Source organism: Prinia subflava, chromosome 10 (assembly GCF_021018805.1).
Source record: "Prinia subflava isolate CZ2003 ecotype Zambia chromosome 10, Cam_Psub_1.2, whole genome shotgun sequence".
NCBI lineage: Eukaryota > Metazoa > Chordata > Aves > Passeriformes > Cisticolidae > Prinia > Prinia subflava.
Window position 1 is genome coordinate 21,476,140 of NC_086256.1, and position 18,207 is coordinate 21,494,346.

Below are 18,207 nucleotides of genomic sequence, written 5' to 3' on the forward strand. Positions count from 1 at the left end.
CAGACAGTGCAGAGACACCATTCCTCATCATTCCTGCCACTCACAGACAGACAGTGCAGTGCAGAGACACCATTCCTCCTCATTCCTGCCATTCACAGACAGACAGTGCAGTGCAGAGACACCATTCCTCCTCATTCCTGCCATTCACAGACAGACAGTGCAGTGCAGAGACACCATTCCTCCTCATTCCTGCCACTCACAGACAGACAGTGCAGTGCAGAGACACCATTCCTCCTCATTCCTGCCACTCACAGACAGACAGTGCAGTGCAGAGACACCATTCCTGCCACTCACAGACAGATAGTGCAGAGACACCATTCCTCATCATTCCTGCCACTCACAGACAGACAGTGCAGTGCAGAGACACCATTTCTGCCACTCACAGACAGTGCAGTGCAGAGACACCATTCCTCCTCATTCCTGCCACTCACAGACAGTGCAGGGCCAGTGGGAGGAACTGCCCACTTCTGCTCCTCGTGAGTGCAGAAGTGGGCCGCTTTTAGCAGCCAAACTAAATGCAGACTGACACTGTGCCACAGACATCTCCTAAATGACTGTCTTAGGTAGGGACAGAAAAGAAATCCAGTCAGATGGTCTCCAAAGCCACTGCCTTAACCACAGCTCCCTTTCCATTGCCCAGCTCTGCCACCTCCTGCTGCCTCTCTCCCTCCATGGCCGTGCTGTCAGAGGCGATTCCCACAAGAGCAAGGCAAAGTGTACTTAGTTAAAAGACCACACTGTGCAGCTCCCTGTTTTCCTTACTTTTGGATCACTGGAGTGTTCAGAATTCTGCTTTTATCAGATTCAATCATCCTCTGTTAAACTGAGCAGACTTCCTCTAAACTACAGAATGACATTTCCTATCAGTTTCTGTATGTTTCACTAAAATAATACAGATATTGTATGTAACCTGCAATTGGAGACTATTGAGGCACATCCTCAGAAGCCAATTAGAGCAAATACCACACTTGGCAATGCCTTTTGTATATAAAGAGGGTCTGGTTCTGCCATCTTGCTTTAGTGGGGTTAAATATACATCAATACACATATACAGAAGTGTATACTCATGGCTGTAACAATAACAGATCTGAGTGATAAACACTGCAATTCCAAAATATAGCACCACTGTCATTTTTTGAACTATGAATGAAAAATATCAAAGAGCATATTTACACTCTATTATGAAGTAATGAACACATAGAATTCATTTCACATCTCACAGCTAGAATAGTGCCTGTCAGAAGATGCACTTGGATTAAGTGCAAAATCCACATTTTTCCTTGTATGCCTTTTAGGCATACCAAGCCATAGCACAGAGTCCACTGGGAGCTATGTTGTTCTAAGAGAATCATGCAAAAAGAAAATATTTGTGTCTTGGAGGCTGTGGGGGTTGGAATGGGGTTTGGATTTCCTTCTCACCATTCCAGGTCTGATCACTTCAAGTAAAATAGACCAGAGCTATATCCTTGTGTCTTCCTTGCCCTCTCTTAATAAGCTGTATTTGCTTGAAACAGGGATGGAAATGCAAATGTTTCTGATCTTTCTGCTGCTTACATAGACCCTGAAGTGGCTCAGAGCTGGAATTTGAGGTTCTTTTCTATCTGACTAAATGACAGTAAATAGAAATCAATAGCTGAGGGGCCAGACTAGACACTTGCTCTGACTCTTTGCTCTGCTCAGATGCTCTCTGTAGGCTGGCTAGGTCCATGCAGTTGCTGCAGTGTAAAGGGTACCAACCTGTTTCACGAGCCTTAACTCCTCTTGGCACCACTGCCACAGCATCCTCTTGGAGACTCTTGGCAACCAGAAGATGTGAGTAGCTGGTCTGGACAGGGATACTGAAACAGCTTTCCTTGCACCTTCCCTCCTCCTCAGTACCTGAAACACAGAAAGTCCCTTGTATTCAGGCTAAGCTTTATGTTAATTAAAATTTAAACTGCAAGACAAATGCAATATTTCAATTCCACATTTAAAAAGAAAAATGTGATTGTCATGAGCAGACAATCAGCAATTAAATACTTCACTTCCTAGGGGAAAATTAACTTGAATACATTTTACTCAAAAAGCATTTCTGTTTCTCTGCACTTTAATGTGTTGGTCATAAAACCTCTTCAAGAGAGGATACAGGTGCTATAGATGATTGCCTGTATAGACAGGAATAGGCAGGAGCCTGCACATTATATTTATTGGCTTGGCTGTTTATCCTTTAGGCTAAGGTCGTATGCATTAACCTAGCCACTTCCTAGGTTTATTTTAAAAGGAAAAATAAAACACACGCCTAGAAATGCTAAAATTTAAATGATTGCAGGTGTGGTGTTCAGTGGTCGGTCAGTTGGGCCCTTGTTAAATCTTTTGTAAGAGATTTAATTTACTCTGTTTCTGTGAGGCATTGGTGCCTGAACTATCTGCAGGAGTGCAGCTCTGAAAGGGAAGAGACCTGCACAAGTGGCAGCTGAGAAGGTGACTTCACATGGCACTGCTACAACACATGTTCAGCCTGCTGCATCTTTTTGACTTGCTGTTATCAGGAGCAGGTCTGGCTCTGCGAGGGAGGGCAATCCAGGGGACAGGAGCAGGGACTGGAGTCAGCAGAGGCACCAGCAAGGGACTCAGGCCTAGATCCTGTTGAGGGGAGAGCACCGCAAAGCCTTGGAGGACAGGGGAGTGCACATGAAGAGAGCAAAAAATGCTATGATAAGAGCTAAAAGGAACATTGAGCCAATCAGGGCAAGCCACAGCTCTTTCCTTTCCCTGAGCCTCCTCTGTAGTGCTCAGCTGTGTGACAATGATGGCTCAGCAACAGCAACTACTTGGTAGAATGTAAAAGTGGAGCAAGAAACTGGAGGAGCCTGTTTATACCAGGGGAGTGGAATTGATAGAAACCTGGTCTTGATTTGGGCTCTTGAGTTATTTGCGGTAGAAATGTAGGTGCTTTCCAGATGAACACATGGAAAGAAACCAGGAATTAAGGGAAAAAAATGGGATCAACATATTTGAAAGGAGTGGGAATTGCAATACATATTGATAGATCTTTTAATGGATATTTCATTAATTTGTTTTATGCAGGCTTGGACCAGACATTTAGAGGTTATTTAACACCACTAAATTATACTGTATACAGCTAACCTCATACTGTGTATGTGGGGAGTAGGTTGGTAAATGATCATCGTTCCAGTCTTCTGCCTGTGTTGTTTGCTCAGAGACAGCTTCTAATTGGTTGTGTTAAGCATCAATTGCATAACCATTATCACTTAAGAAAAACTGCATCTGAATGTTGGAGAGAGAGAGGGACATGGAAAAGGTCACAGGAAAGGGCAACCATTTTAGAGAAGGCAAAATCATAGGGTCCACAGGAGCATGAATGATAGTGACATTTTATTTTCTTTGCATACAAAGACTTTTTGACTAAGGCACTTGAATCAGGTTCCCCAGAGCTGTATTAATTTTCCAGTTCTGCCACCAGCTTCCAATGTACTTTTGCAAACCACTTACTCTTTGAGAATATATAAAATAAACGTTACTGGTTTCTAGAAATAAAAATGTGATCACCAGTCCTCTCCTCCCAAATCCAAACTCCATGACCTTCCTGGAAGTAAAGCTCTTTTTGAGATTTCAGTATTCTGAAGATTGCTGAGCACAGCCTAAAATCCACCCTGTCTTTTCCTCTGGTGCCTGGGGCCATCTCTTTCCACACAACTCACGCAACATGACGACAGTGCTTATATATTAGTTTGCTACTTTTGCTGTGGTGGGCAGAGCCTCCTCACAGATACCCTCTAAAACAAAAAGGCTAAAACCAAGTTGCATTTCCCTAGGCGTGGCTAAGCCATATAGCATAAACAGACCTCATTTTTTGTCTGCTTTTCATTTATCCCTAAGAAAAATAGTGCCAGGTTATATTTAGCATTCTGAACCAGTCACGAGAAGAAGCACTGGGCAGGGCTTGTGGTTTCTTCAAGCAATCTGCTGATCATACCATCTTGGATAATTCATTAATTCTCTGTCTAGTGATTTCTTTGGGTTTGTTTCTCTTTAGAGGTCAGTAGAACTCCTTTTCTCTGTTTCCCAAGAGGAAAAATCTTACCTATCATGACACCCAGACTCAGCCAGGACAAAGTGTGCCTGGCAGGTCTTTTGTTCCCACCTCCCAGGCCAGAGCCCCTGCACAGCTAGTTCTGCAGACGAAGAAGATCAGAAGTTTGGCACAAGCTCTTTTTCCTTTTTAACTTCTCTCCAGCACACCCAGACAACCATACAGGAAGCAGATACGTGGTCTGTCCCCAGACAGTGCATCAGGACATGCCTGTGGGTGAGGGAGCTGCAGGAGCAGCACAATGACACCAGGTGACCCTTCCAGGGTGAGGGGGCTCAAAGGGCACCCACAGCAGCACTTAGAAGCCAAATTTATTCAGGAAGCCTTAATGTCATTATTTAAATGTAGAGCTAATGCCAAAAGAAAGCTTGGGGTTACATCCCATACACTGAGGTTCCTTAGGCTCTCAGCCCTCTAACAGGGGATTCCTCACTGTTTGTATCAGCATATTCCTCCCAGCAGATGGGCCATCATTGCTACAGTTTAGGGGATTCACCTGTAAAACCAAAACAAAACCTGTTAAGGGATTAGAGAACTTCAAGAGGAGAGAAAAGAGCAGCTGTTTCCCTTTGTAGGTCAAGATGAGAAATTTTTTCTTTCAGGAAATGAGTTTAGTTTCTAAATACCAAAGAACAGTATGATTTTTTTCTGATCAAAAGCAGATATCTTTATATCTTTCTGATATCTAGATATCTTTCTGATGTGGTAGACATGCCAATTGTTACAGGTAGTCTTGGTAATCAGTATAAGGCCATGCTAATTTTCTTTCTTGGAGCAAAAGGAACTTAATTGTCTGTAGTTGAGATGGAATTTCTTGAAATAGAGATCAATAACTACCAAACAAACAAGCCAAAAAAGAATGAATCTAGGGGAATGAGTTGAAATAGTGAGATACATCATGAAATGTGATTAATGACACCAAGGGAAATATAAAATAACATGTTTCCCTGGAAATGGACTGTAAGTGCACAATGTCTGCACAATATTGTGCATCTGCAGTTCTCTGTCCTGCCACCTAATATCCAAATTGTCTGCCAGTATAAACACAGCTGCTAAATGTCTTCTACAACTGGAAAAATAATGAATCTCCACTTTTTTTTTTTTCCCAGCTATTGAAGTATATTTTTACAGAGACAAATGCAATGTTTACCCTTGTTCAACAGGAGAAAATGCCAGTGCCCAACATGTATGTCTTATTAACTCACGCTGAGAGTCCAATATCATAGATCAAAGAAGTGGGATGGCTGTTTTCTAGTATCCTTAGATTGGCTGAAATTTAATGTTTTTGGCTTGAACAGTTTCTCATCTGGTTTCCACATAGACATATGCCTACCCATCGGTATAAAATCACCATTTGAGTTGGTTTTGACCATCACTACAACAGAATCTGGCAGGATTGTGAAAGAAGGATGAGAAATCTCCTTTTTGTAAACTCTGCTTTCCACATTGTGGGCTGGCCTGCAGACTCTGCTGGGGAAGAACTGTGCTCAGCTTCTCCCCAGCCTGGAGACACAGGTCTGCAGCAGCCGGGGGCGTGGGAGACTCCAAGTAACAATTTTCATGTTATAATACTAGCCTGGACTGTAAGAAGTAATTTAAGATAATTTACTAGGTTGCATTTACTGAAACAACTTCTTTTCAGAAAATATAACTAAGGAAAACCCAAGAAAAATGGAAAATGATAGTCAGGATTTTCAAACACTGTCCTCTGCCTGGAGTTTGCTTAGATGAATAGAGCATAAATGGGGGAAAAAAGAATGAGAGAAAAAAGAGAGAAATAAGGCTCCATAAACCTAGGAAGGGTAAAAATCCATTTATACGCTTCCTGGAATGCTTAGAACATTTAGTCTTACTGGCCACAAGAAACCACTTTTGTTGTGCAAAAGGTTTCACACATGAACTGAAGCCAAAGGTTTTTTCATGGCACTGTGGGAAGAAAAAAAACCATTACTGTACACTCTGGTGAACTACAGACAGAAATTGGTCTGTAGGCCGGCCTGGTAAAACTTTCTGAATTTATGAAAACACTGTCACTCCCTTCAGCTTCCTTCAAATCACAGGCTTGAAATTTACCTCTTCTGTTACAAGAACAGAAAACTGGCACCTAATCATGATTAGGCAAGTAAGCAAAGCACCACTGCTACTCTTGATTAGCTAAAAACTATGAACACACTTGTTTTTTGGCACTTTGTCTCTCTCAACCTATACTCCAATTTTATCTTACTCATCTGTCATAGCCATCAGCTGGCATGCTGTGGTGCAAGGAATATGCTTTTCACTAGACATGTACAAGAACTAGCTTCAGCCCACTTTTCCCCTGGCTGCAACAGAAATGCCAAGGACATTAACCATAAATGTGAAGGTTATAATTTTTTATCCTTATACAAGAAAGCAAGATAGATCATAAATTTTAATAAAATTATAGAAAAAATTACATAAGAAATCATTAAAATTCAGAAGATTTGGTTGGTCTAACCATCATGAAAGGAGTAGGATACAACTTTAGTCCTTTGTTGGAAGTTCCAGTTGCCTTTCTCTATTTAAATTATTTCTTCCAGACTTTTAAGTGCAGATGTTCCCAATTTATTACTCTGCCAGGCAGAACACAATTTGAGGGTATCACTTTGCCAATGATCCCCCGTGATCTGGAGCTGTGCTTGACAGAGTTCAAAGCTGTGGTGTGGATCAGACTGTTATTCTGGGGAGAGGGGAGGTCTGAGACCGCTATAAATAATCTTTACAGCAGGTAAGTATTTCTGCACCCTTGCATTTGGGTCTTGGAGTACCCTCTTTGACCATGAGAAGAAAACAAACTGAAGTGGAAATCCAGACTTTCTTGCTGCTAGACTGCAATGCACATTTTGATCCATGAACGCAGCTCTCCAAGCTACTTAGGTATGAGTTTGAACTCCAAGACTTTGTGCTTCTGTTTAATAGCGTCACATTTTAAGTAAAGGCTAGGGCTGAAACAAGCAGTTGCTCCAGCTGAGAGGCTGTGTTTGCCTGCTGTTCCCATCCTCTGGGCTGGCCCCGAGGAGCAGAGCTCGGAGAGCACACAGCTCTGCTCTTCCCAAGCAGCACGGCTTGGGATGCTGCCTCACGGGGGTGGGATAAGGTCGCAGTGCTAGGTACAGCTGTCGGTTCTGCTGCAGTAAAAGCAGGCTAATGCCTTTAAAGTCTGTGGATTTATTCTATCCCACAGTTATTCTGGCATAAATCACAGCAGGAATTTGACTACAGCAGCAATATGGGGAGAGGTGGGCACAAAATACAATGAGAACAGACATGCTGAAGACAGTGTCTGATATTGTGCCCCGAAAGGAGGCAGGAGAGCACAGGGGATAAACAGTGCAGAGCTGAGAGTCCTCCTGGGACATTCTGCCTGGAAAAGCAACAACTGAGAGGTGGTCAAGTACCAATAAAGAAATATAATTATGCTCTCATGGTTTTTACAAAAGAGGCATCCATATCACATCATGAAAGAAGGGGGGAGGACTGTCAGCCACATTTATGATTTATTTCCCTTATTCACTCTGCTTTTAAAAACCCACAAGTTTCCCATGTTTATGAATCTGCTAAAACACATGGCATTTCACAAAAATAGACAAACATGACTGCAGACTCCCAAGGTAACAAAGAGGGCTTGGATAAGGATGCTGGTCACTGGGAAGGCACCGCTTACTATGAAAAGCCCTTGGATGATGCAGAGGAAAAGCTTGCCAAATGCAAAGGAAAAAGTTAAGGGGCCTGATCATTACAAGAGATCAGTGTGTGCAGTTCCCAGGAACTTCAATGTGAGTTGCTCTTAGGGACTGTCCTGTGATGGTTGGACCTGAGGGATTCTAAAGAACTGTGAACAGAAAACCAACCCTGGATCTAGCTCCATATCCCCTGTAAGGCTACAGGAGAAAAACATATCAAAATAAAACAGGAGAAGAAATTTTCAACAAAACTGTCCTCTTCTTGCCTTAACAACATCACTCATGTTGCCAACAAAACAAATCCAAGTGATCACCACAAACACACACACCTCTCAGGAAGTCTGCTCTCACTGCTGGCTTCAAACATTTGCTGGGTTTTTACAGTGCTGAAATTATTCCTGCATCAAATCCTGGAATTACAGTGAGGCACCACCCTGTCTGTGGTTACAGGCTGCACAGACAAAGCCTTGGAGAGAGTGCTGGGTGCTTCCTCTGGTGAAGCAAGGGTGGCAGGGGGCTCCAGCTGCCCTGTGCCTCCCCACCCCTTGCCAGGGATGTGCCCTCCAAACCCCAGGGCTGCCAGCCTGGGCAGCCAGTGTGTGCCAGGGATGCAGCTCCTTCCTCTCCAGCCATCCTCACTGCAACCTGTCATCTTTTCTATGTATCCACACAACATTTGAAAGAACAAAACTGCGGGTAGGATACCTTTCATAATAATAAATAGCAATGGCAGAGCTTTTGTGAATTTAGGTCAATGCATCACCCTTAGAGCGCATTATAAATTCATCAGAATCACAGCCTGAAGAAAATTTTATTCCCTGGCACCAGCTGCTTTTAGCAATGCCACAGATCTTTAGCAGAATTTAAACTCCAGATTAAGTATTGATTGAGTTTAAATAAATTATAATATGTTATAACAAGAAAGCTGGACTGGTATAGATGTTTTCCCTTTTCACCTCCTTTCTCACCTCAAATATTAACAAATTTATTTGCTGCATTTTAACTGCCCTGAACAACCAATTCAGGAATGTATAATATTGAAATACTAATTTAAGCAGCACCTTCACGTACTTGACACAGGAGTGAACAGAAACTGTAAACTAGGTACAGAATAAACATATTAACTTAAAGGATTATGTGAATAGGAATAAATTCCTAAAGAATTAGCTACAGGGGGAAAGTAAATGCAAAACTGTGGTTTATATTAACATTTGATTATATTTCAGATGCTTTGTTCCTTTTTTAAGGTTTGAAAATATCTCTGTAGTGATGGCTACCAACAAGCTGCAACAAAATGATCCACTCTTTTGTCATGCTCAGTAGCATCAGCTGCTTGTGTAGCCAGCACGTTTTTTCTGGATGACAAACAGATGAACCTATCATTTTAAACTATATTTAATAGGGAATGAAAACTTGCATGAGCAGGTATTCAAAATGTAACTGTGATACAGTTAATGTAGCCAACTAAGAAACACAACAAGCCCAAATTTTACAGAAAAAACCAACAACTATCTTCTCTACTGCTAAAAGAGGACAAGAGGACACATAAGGACATATAGTTTTGTGTTTGACCTATTTTGGTTGATTTAATTTTCAGATTTTGTAAGCCAAGCTCCAGTGAGTTCCTGAGGAAAAAATTCTAACTGGCATTTTACTGTGAGTCAACCCTCACACAAAAAGTGCTTTGTGAATCAAGATAACATTAGAAGCTGTCTAGCTGCACGTACCAAAGTACCAGTTTGGACAAAAAAAACAGAGCTGTAATGGACTTCTAATAACAATAACACTTTGCACTTTTGAACTACGTTTTAATTTGAGATCTCTACGTGTTTTGCAGTGTGTTGACAATTAAGTCTATCACTTAGAAACTTCAGTAGAAAACAACTGTCATAATTTTACTGATGAAGAAACTGAGGTGTAGAGAGGTTGAATGATGTTCATACGATCTCACAGCAAACACGATGCCAGTGCATCATCAGAGATGCCAGGCAGCATTGTGGAGCTCCAGCAAGGGCACTAACTCCCATTTCCAAACAGCCTATCTGCCATAGGTTTGACTAATCTTTCACCAGCTTTGTGACCAATAGAATTCATCTCTTCATTTAAAGGTAGTTTGTTTCCTGGTGCTGTTCTCACCAAGCTGATGACAAGAACAGTAATTCTTTTAACGAAAGCACAGTTTGGGGTACGATAGCAATCCTGATAAAGTCCACTTTGAGATGGAATGAGTGCCTGAAATGGCACATAACACCACATTGCATCTAGACACAGAGTGATAAAATTGAGTCTTGTTAACACAGTTAGCAATCATCCATTTTAAGAGACAAGCCTAGAACTTTACCAGCAATATTGTCCTTAGAATATGCACATAGCAGGGTCATGATCTTTTCTCTCCTAAGTTATTCTCTGTGAATAGAGATAGCAAGCTGAGTCTGACTGTTCTTTTCTAGTTACCACTGAACAGCTGTGATTTTTATTGCTTTCTTTCCATTCTCTGCTAAGAATGATGTAATTGCTTACTTTTCCTGAAAAATATAGGTAAGGGAGGCTTTCTCCAAATGTCTCTTTTTTTAGTTAGACCTTACACTGCAGTTAGAATAACCCAGCCCTTCTTTGAGGCACTAATAAAAGCAAGAGGAAATGGAATTGGATTTTGCAGTGCTGTACATTTTCACCTGCCTACATCTAGTTAGCTGCCACTGAAATCTTCTTGGTATTTAACCCTGGACATCTAAGCCTCTGTCTGGCCAGGCAGGGTTAGCAGTGGCACTGGTCTGTGTAAGTGCATTGCTGCAGGGGTACATGCAGAGGCTTCAGGGATTAGCACAGAAATGCCACGAAGCTGAGCCCTGCCTAAGCCCCATCTGTGGCCAGGGCTGTATATCCCCTCTCTGGATGTGGCAGCCCTGTGTGAAACTGAGGAGCAGTGACAGGGAGGGGAGAGATGGAGTTCAAGGGTCAGGCAGGAACAGCACAGCTGACACAGTTGTACCTGTTACACCATAAGGTGAGGCAGGATGTTGCTGTATCAGTAGGCTTTCCTTAACATTAATCCCGAATCACTGCTGTAGCATGGTTATTATCTGGGAATATGTGAGGGACTTCCTCATGGCCTCGATGTAAGCAATTATTTTGGGGGAATGAAAGAGCCTCAAATTTGGTAATCCCCACTGAAATACCCCCTACCCATGCCATAGATACATTGGTAGATACATTCTCTATAGTCAGAGAACGAGGTTCAGGGATTGCCTGTATGCATTTCCCATAGATCTGTCAGTTTGTACATGGAAACACTCAAAGAAACAGCAAAAGGTGTAGCTCAGAGCAGTTGTAGTGCTAACCCACTTGGGTCATGGTTGGGTAGGGTGAACATGGCTAAGACTATCACAGCTGCAGAGCAGAAAAATATTTTCATAATTTCTAAAATTTATGTTGTGCTACTTAAGAAAACTCTAGTTTTTGAAAGCAAATTCAACAGTGTAACATCTCACTTTCTTCCTTGTCCTAGTCTGTAGAGGTACAACTCCTTTCCAAATCTTTGGACAGATGATGGATAAAATGCATGAAGCCATGCAGTGGTCACTGTATCATACAGATCTGATACATTACAGGTTACTTTTTTACATGCATTTAGGATTCTGATCTGATAGCTTTATATTTGCATGCTGTTGTTTGGTCTTTGCTTGAAAAACAATTGAATTTTAGATTCATAAAATAACAGGGAATATGCAAAGACCTTTGTGATGATGGCTAGCTACATCTGAAAATTCTTTAGCCTGAAAGCCTGGCAAGATTCTGAAGGGAAGTGTTAAAGCAAGCTGACAGAAATCCCCTGCAGTGCTTAAGAAAAAAACTCAGCTCTCCCTCCTCACAGCTAAACCCTGAAACAAGGTCAATGCACTAAAAGGCTCTGGAAGTAATTTTTTTATAAATAAATATCCTGGGGGATTAGTGCAGCAAGTGCCACAGCCATGTCTCTAAAATAAAGGTAGCTATAAGTATGTAAGCATTTCCTTTACGTGCCAGGGATGGCACACATCAGTCAAGGTGAGATTAAATGCATCTCTGACTACATGCCATAGAAGAAGCAATATTTTTTTTCAGTTAGAAAACTTTGATCATAACCTTGAATCAGCAAGTTGTTTAAATCCATGCCCATGTCTGTGAAGAATTTTTGATATGCTGGAGTCACAGACCCCTGAAAGGACACTTGTGGCCCTAACAAGTAAAATGCAGCAGTAAATGTAGAAGTCTCCCAAATATGAACTAGTGGTGAGTTTCCAAAGCTTTGGTCAGCTACTTGTGCCACCCTGATAGTCACTTGGATTGAGTCTTACCTACCATGGCAGTGCCTTTTTTACCCATCTGATCTGTTCAGATACTGCATTACACCACAGCAGTAGTTTTTCTTTAAAAGGGATCAAAAGTTCCAATCTCCTATGACTGCAATCAATGGCAACCTTTTCCCTTATCAACAGGGCATGAATTATACAAATATTCACTGTAAATCTAAGTAAGGCAACCGAAGAAGGTGAAAAAATTACATTCTTTGGCAAGGATGTAATAATTCGGGAATTTACATATTATTTGGTGACATTGATGGGACACTTTGCCCTAGCTTGGATCAGTTTTTTGAAAATTGTTTCATCTCTCCCTCCTCCCACTTTAATTTTATCCAGAAAGCCTCTCCTTCATTTGCTAGAAGGAGAATATGGAAGAAGGAGGATCATTCCATCACAAATCCACTTATCTTCACTGCATCTGTGATGTTGTTCTGTAAGCAGTAGTAATCTCCTACAGTCAGGAGACCTGTGTAGGTTTCTCACAGGAAAAGCACAACATCTGAGCAAGTGTAGACACAGCAGTCAAGGACTGGAAGAAATAAAAGAAATTAAAACCCAACTTAAACAAAAGTCCAAACCAAAACCTTTTAATTTCTTCTTCATCAGGATATCAAGTAGCAGCCATTTAAATTAAGAAATATTTATGCCTTCCTCTTTTGGAGGAAATTTCCTAAGGTTTAAAATGCAGATAAAAAGGCTTACAAGCCTATATTAGCACAGCCTGATTTTCAGTAGAGCTTATCACTGCCTGCCATGCAGCTGGTTTTCTTTCTCTCTTTGAAAGTTTGAGGTTCTTTACACAGAAAATTATGTTTTCAAAATACAGTTGAGAATCCTGATGTTATAATCGTTTTCAGAGCCACTATGTACATTACTAATGGTGTACATGAGTCCCTTGACTGACTCCACTGCACATGCTGAAATTACCAGCTACCAAAACATCATTATAAATTATAAGGTAAGGAGAATGAGGCCAGATTTATATTTCTGACTCGGTGAAGGTGTTGATAGCTTGTAGCGAGTGGAAATTCTTGTAAAAAATGAGGTTGGAAAATGTTCTTTTTCCTGAACTGTTAAAATGATAAATACTAAATAAACAGCTGCAAGTGAAATGGTTCCCTGCTGTCCAGCAACTACTTTTCTAAACACCTAAGAAAGTATTCATAAATAGAGCCAAGTTTAGGTCTGATATCCAAAGTAAATAAGGTACACACAAAGTACTGATCACTTCATAGTTTTTCCAATGTATTCTTTTAAATTGCAAGCAGCAAGACCTCTAATAATCCACAGTTCCCAATTCAGAAAAGATTTTCCTGGATATTTTAACTGGATGTTACTGAAACCCTGAAAATTACTATAAATAGGACAAAATCAGCAAAATATTTAGCCAAGAAGGAAATGTACATGCATAAGGAGATATGCTTCATTTCTCTATCTCACAGTGAGAAGAATAAACTCCCATCTTAAGTTGTCTTTCCACAGTGGTCCAAACATGCTGGGACCTGAGTTCTAATCTAATACAGATTTCAAATGCTGTGAAGAGTGGATGAGGAAAAATGAAACATAGATGCATTTGACCACTTTAAAATGTACAAGCTAGGGCTGCAAGTCATTTAAATATATACAACCCCTCTCTTATCTTGAACATGATCATAGCTGTCGCCAGTGAGTAGACAAGAAACTGCTTGGCACTCTGCTTCTGTTAACTCCTTCGAAGAGCAAGCATAGTTCACGTTACAAAACTTGTGGGATTCTTTCCTTTATAGAATAATGTAAACAAACATTTTCCTATTTAATCTGTTTAATTGAGTGTTATTTACTGCCAGTTTCTGAAGCACTTCAGATAATAAAACCAAAATCCTTGACCCTAGTGGGAATTTTAAGTGTCAGGTTTTTTTACAAAATACTGTTACCCATTAAACATTTTAACTGTGGCTTTAGGAATTTTAAGAAAGTCTCATAATTTTTAATGTCTTGATCTCTACGTCTTAAAAGGTAAGTAATTTTTTGACCTACTTTAACTGTTTCAGACTCTTTTAATGGAATATGCAATCAATATATTAATAACATCCCATGCATTAGCACTGAGTATACCAGGTTAAAAGGGGCACAGGTTTTCCATGAAGCCCTCTTAATTTTTCCTTTTCAGGATTTTCCTGAATCTGGGAGTCAGTAGATCCAGTCCTAGATCTACTACTCCAGTCTGGAGAATGATGTCATGAAAGCATTTGTAACCCCTTAAATATCACATGGTATACACCTTTTCAATTCCAGCACATTGCCCTCAATCCCATATCAGGAATTCACACCATGTATTACAAGGGTCTCAGTCTGCAGGAGAGAGGCTGAGATGGGACATGAGAGTCTGGAAAGGCATCAGGAACTTTTTGCAGATCTGGAAAGGGACTAAATTGTGTTTTAGGCCATTTCTGAAACATTTTTTTAAATAATGTACAGCATTTCCATAAGTGTAACGTCATCCTTTCTGAGCAGTTTAATTTGAAGTCTAGTTTCCTTTTTTTTTTTTTTTCCCCTGGTGAAATAACATTACCAATTTTAAATTCAGATGGAACAGGAAGGGCAAAAAACAACATTATTTCTTGCTCCTACTAAGATTATTTTATCCATTTCTAATTTTAGTTCTTTTCACGTTTTGTTTGTTAGGCATAACTGGGTCAACACTTTCATTCTTTCAGGTTGAAAATCTTGTCTGAAGAAAAGAAGTTGCTTGTCATGAAGCAAAGCAAATGACTGTGAATAATTTATAAGAAAGTAAAAATATTCTGCTTTTGAGATTTTAACAGGAGAACAACCCCGACTTATAAATTATTATAATTACACTGGAATATGCTCTCCATCCTCTTATTCTTTTGCTCTGCTCACTGCCATAATACTTCTTGCTTGAATGGGTGACAGTCTCTTGAGCAACACAGTCGTGGGTGCCCCCAGGTTTGGGGACAGTGTGCCCTTCAGACCACGAATTTATCAGTGCTCACAACCCCGCTCCACACTTCTCAAGGTATCTATTAGAACTCCTGCAGGTTTCTCTCTTTATAGAGGATAAAATGCAAATATATATCAAAGTCCAGTGGGATGTGAAGAGAGGACTGTCACACAGCTGGGGACTCCAGAGGCAAAACTGGGGGCTCACAGGAGTTCTGGGAGCATTGCTAAACCATATCATAGATCTGCACCCCTACTGCTCACGGCAAAGCAACAGGAGATAGATTAGGTTGTTAAATTAGTGGGGTTTTTTTAGTTCTAGCTCCTAAAGGCCACTGTGCTCAGAGGTATTTGTTACCATAACGTAATTGTTATACTACAAGGTATTTCTCTGTATAAAGATGGTTAAGTGAAGAAATACAGTATATTTAATGGAAAAGGAGAGATCACAGCAAGTTGGTTTGCTGAGAAACCAGTTTCACTAATGCTCTTATTAAAATGTCTGAAATGAATGTGTCAATTGTCTGTGGCTCCAAGGGAAGAAGATGAATTACTTAATATCAAAGTCTGTCACTTCTTTGAATGTTTTTATACACTTTCTGCAATACATCTCTAGTGTACTAATACTGGCATAAACTACTGTGATTTCCAGCATCTTGTTCTCAATAATACACTTCATATTTTTCAGACTTATGTTTAGAAGCACAAGTGGAAGAACTAAAACACAGCAATGGATATGTACATAACAGCTTCCATAAAGGAGTTCATGTAACTGACTTCATTTGCCACTGAAATCAGTAAATTCCTATGCCCTCTTGTGCCAGTCTCTAGAGATCCTCACCCACTTCTTACACAGAGATGAGACTGGCAGGAGAGGCAAAGGACAGCCAGCCACAGGTTCTTATGCACGTGCAAGATTTCAGCCATGCATCCCATAATTTCACATAAGGCATGGTCATGTACACAAAGACTGCTGCTGGTGTGTGTTCCTGCAGGAGAGACTCAGTTATCAAGGCCTGCAGGAGGAGTTTGAAGTGTGTGATTGCTGCTGCTCCTCTTGCTTGCCATGCTGTGGGCCAGCCACTGTCGGTGACAGTCCGAGCCTTGGGGGAAACTGAACATGTCTGTCCTTCAACCTCACCCTTGGCTTATGGCAGGTATTACTGTGAAACCCCTGCCCAATATCCCCTAAAGCTCACCATAAAAACTAAATTCCTGATTGACACATGTTTGCTCCCTTATTTATCACTCAGGGAGGATGTAAAAATTCTTTGATCAAGATTTGGTGGAGAAGTTAACATTCATTTTGAAGTAAAAGACCTATCTAAGGAATAGTGTAAGGGGATCCAGGCTTGCTGGAAACAGCCCTGCTTTAGATTTTCCTTTCTGGGACACTTACAATTTTAAATTAAGGTCCACAAATTTTAGACTTCAGAAAAGTCAAAATATCTGTGAACAGATTCTGAGCATCCCAACTGATTGGTCCCTGACACATTATGTTCCAAGTGTGTATGATATCTCTTATTTTTTACACCCTTTTTATATTTGACCTTATCTGACCTTCTATTCCAGGACACTAATTAGATTCTTCTGAGCTTTGCAGTCATTAACAATCTCAGTAGAATTGCACCTCTCCATGTGGGAATTATGCTTCTCACTTTACTTATTCTCTTTGCTACCTACAAGCTTGAACCAAAATATCCACACTTCTTGTATTCTTTCTTATTCCACCACTTGTTATACATTCATGAAAAAACATTAGTGCAACTGAGCAACTCAAATCTGTACATTCTGACTGTGTATAAAAGAAGATGTGCTTTGATTCTTCCCCTCAGAAAAATGTACTTAGCATTAGAAATTAAAGTTTATTAGTCACAGTTGTACTGAGAATTAAAAATAAACTGTCCCGAGCAGGCCACTACTGAATGGTATCCAATATGTGACTGGTCTGCAGGATTTTCAGCAGAGTAATTCACTGACTATCCTCTAAGAAGCTCTTGCCTAAGTTAAAAGCAGCCTTGGGTAAGTGCTGATCACCCTTCTTGCGAATCTCAAAACTCCCTCTGTGATTTTAATACCCAATTCCATTAACTTCAGCACAAGGCCTGCTAATCCTGTAGGTAGGCTAGAAAATCTTTAGCTCTATGCAGGTGCTTCAGAGATTATTATGCTAATCACTCACATTTAGCTGCTACTATCAATATGAGAAGGAAAACAAAGCAGAAGAGACAGACAAGCCTGAGTTAACAGACATGTCTATCCCATACGCTTTTTGTCTTTTTCTGAACAAGAATAACTCAGTCTTCTCTCTGTCATAAGAATGACATCCGAAAGTTTGGAGTCCAAAGCACCACACAGCTTTGAGCAAAGGGTAGTCTGAAGAACAAAAAACATTTTTGGGGAAGGGGGTTCTTTTGTCCCCTTCAGTGGGACATTTTGTTATTATAATATCACAAAAATTACCAGTTTTATTCTGGAAATGTTTCTACAACCAGAATGTACTTCTGCAGGAAATGTGTGAGATGTACTCATATCACATCCTCTCTGGATGCGATCCCAGTAATCCTTCAGTAGACAAATGTTCACCTGAACTGATAGCTGTTGAACTCTCCTCACTTACAATGCAATGGCCTTTAGAAAAACAATAAATGAGCACTTGTATTTTCAACAGATTTTACTCCAAGGAGATCAGCTGTTGTGCCCAGTTAACTTGTATTCTCCTCCTTAGGCATAAAAGGGGGAGAGAGAGAAATGGGGGATATTCTGTGATCCTAACTATATTTTCTTTTTTTTTGTCTTGGTTTATGGTTTTTTCAGTGTTTTTCTTTAAGCAGTTATATACATGTCTTTCTGTGTTTGGAAATGTTTTCACATGGGAGGGTGGCTGTTGTAGTGAACAGCTGAGTTATATTGCAGAGACCACTGAGAGCTGCCAAATTACGAGCAAGGCTCACTGAGGGTCTAAGGGATATCAGTACATCTTATATGTCAGACTGAGAATACTTTTATACAGCCAATAGAGAGTCATGAAAAGTTTGATTTTTCTAGGATTTGGAGTGAGGAGAAATGAAAACAGCAAATTTCCTTGATTTCATGAAGACTTTTCTGTGCTGCTTATTTCAAAGAG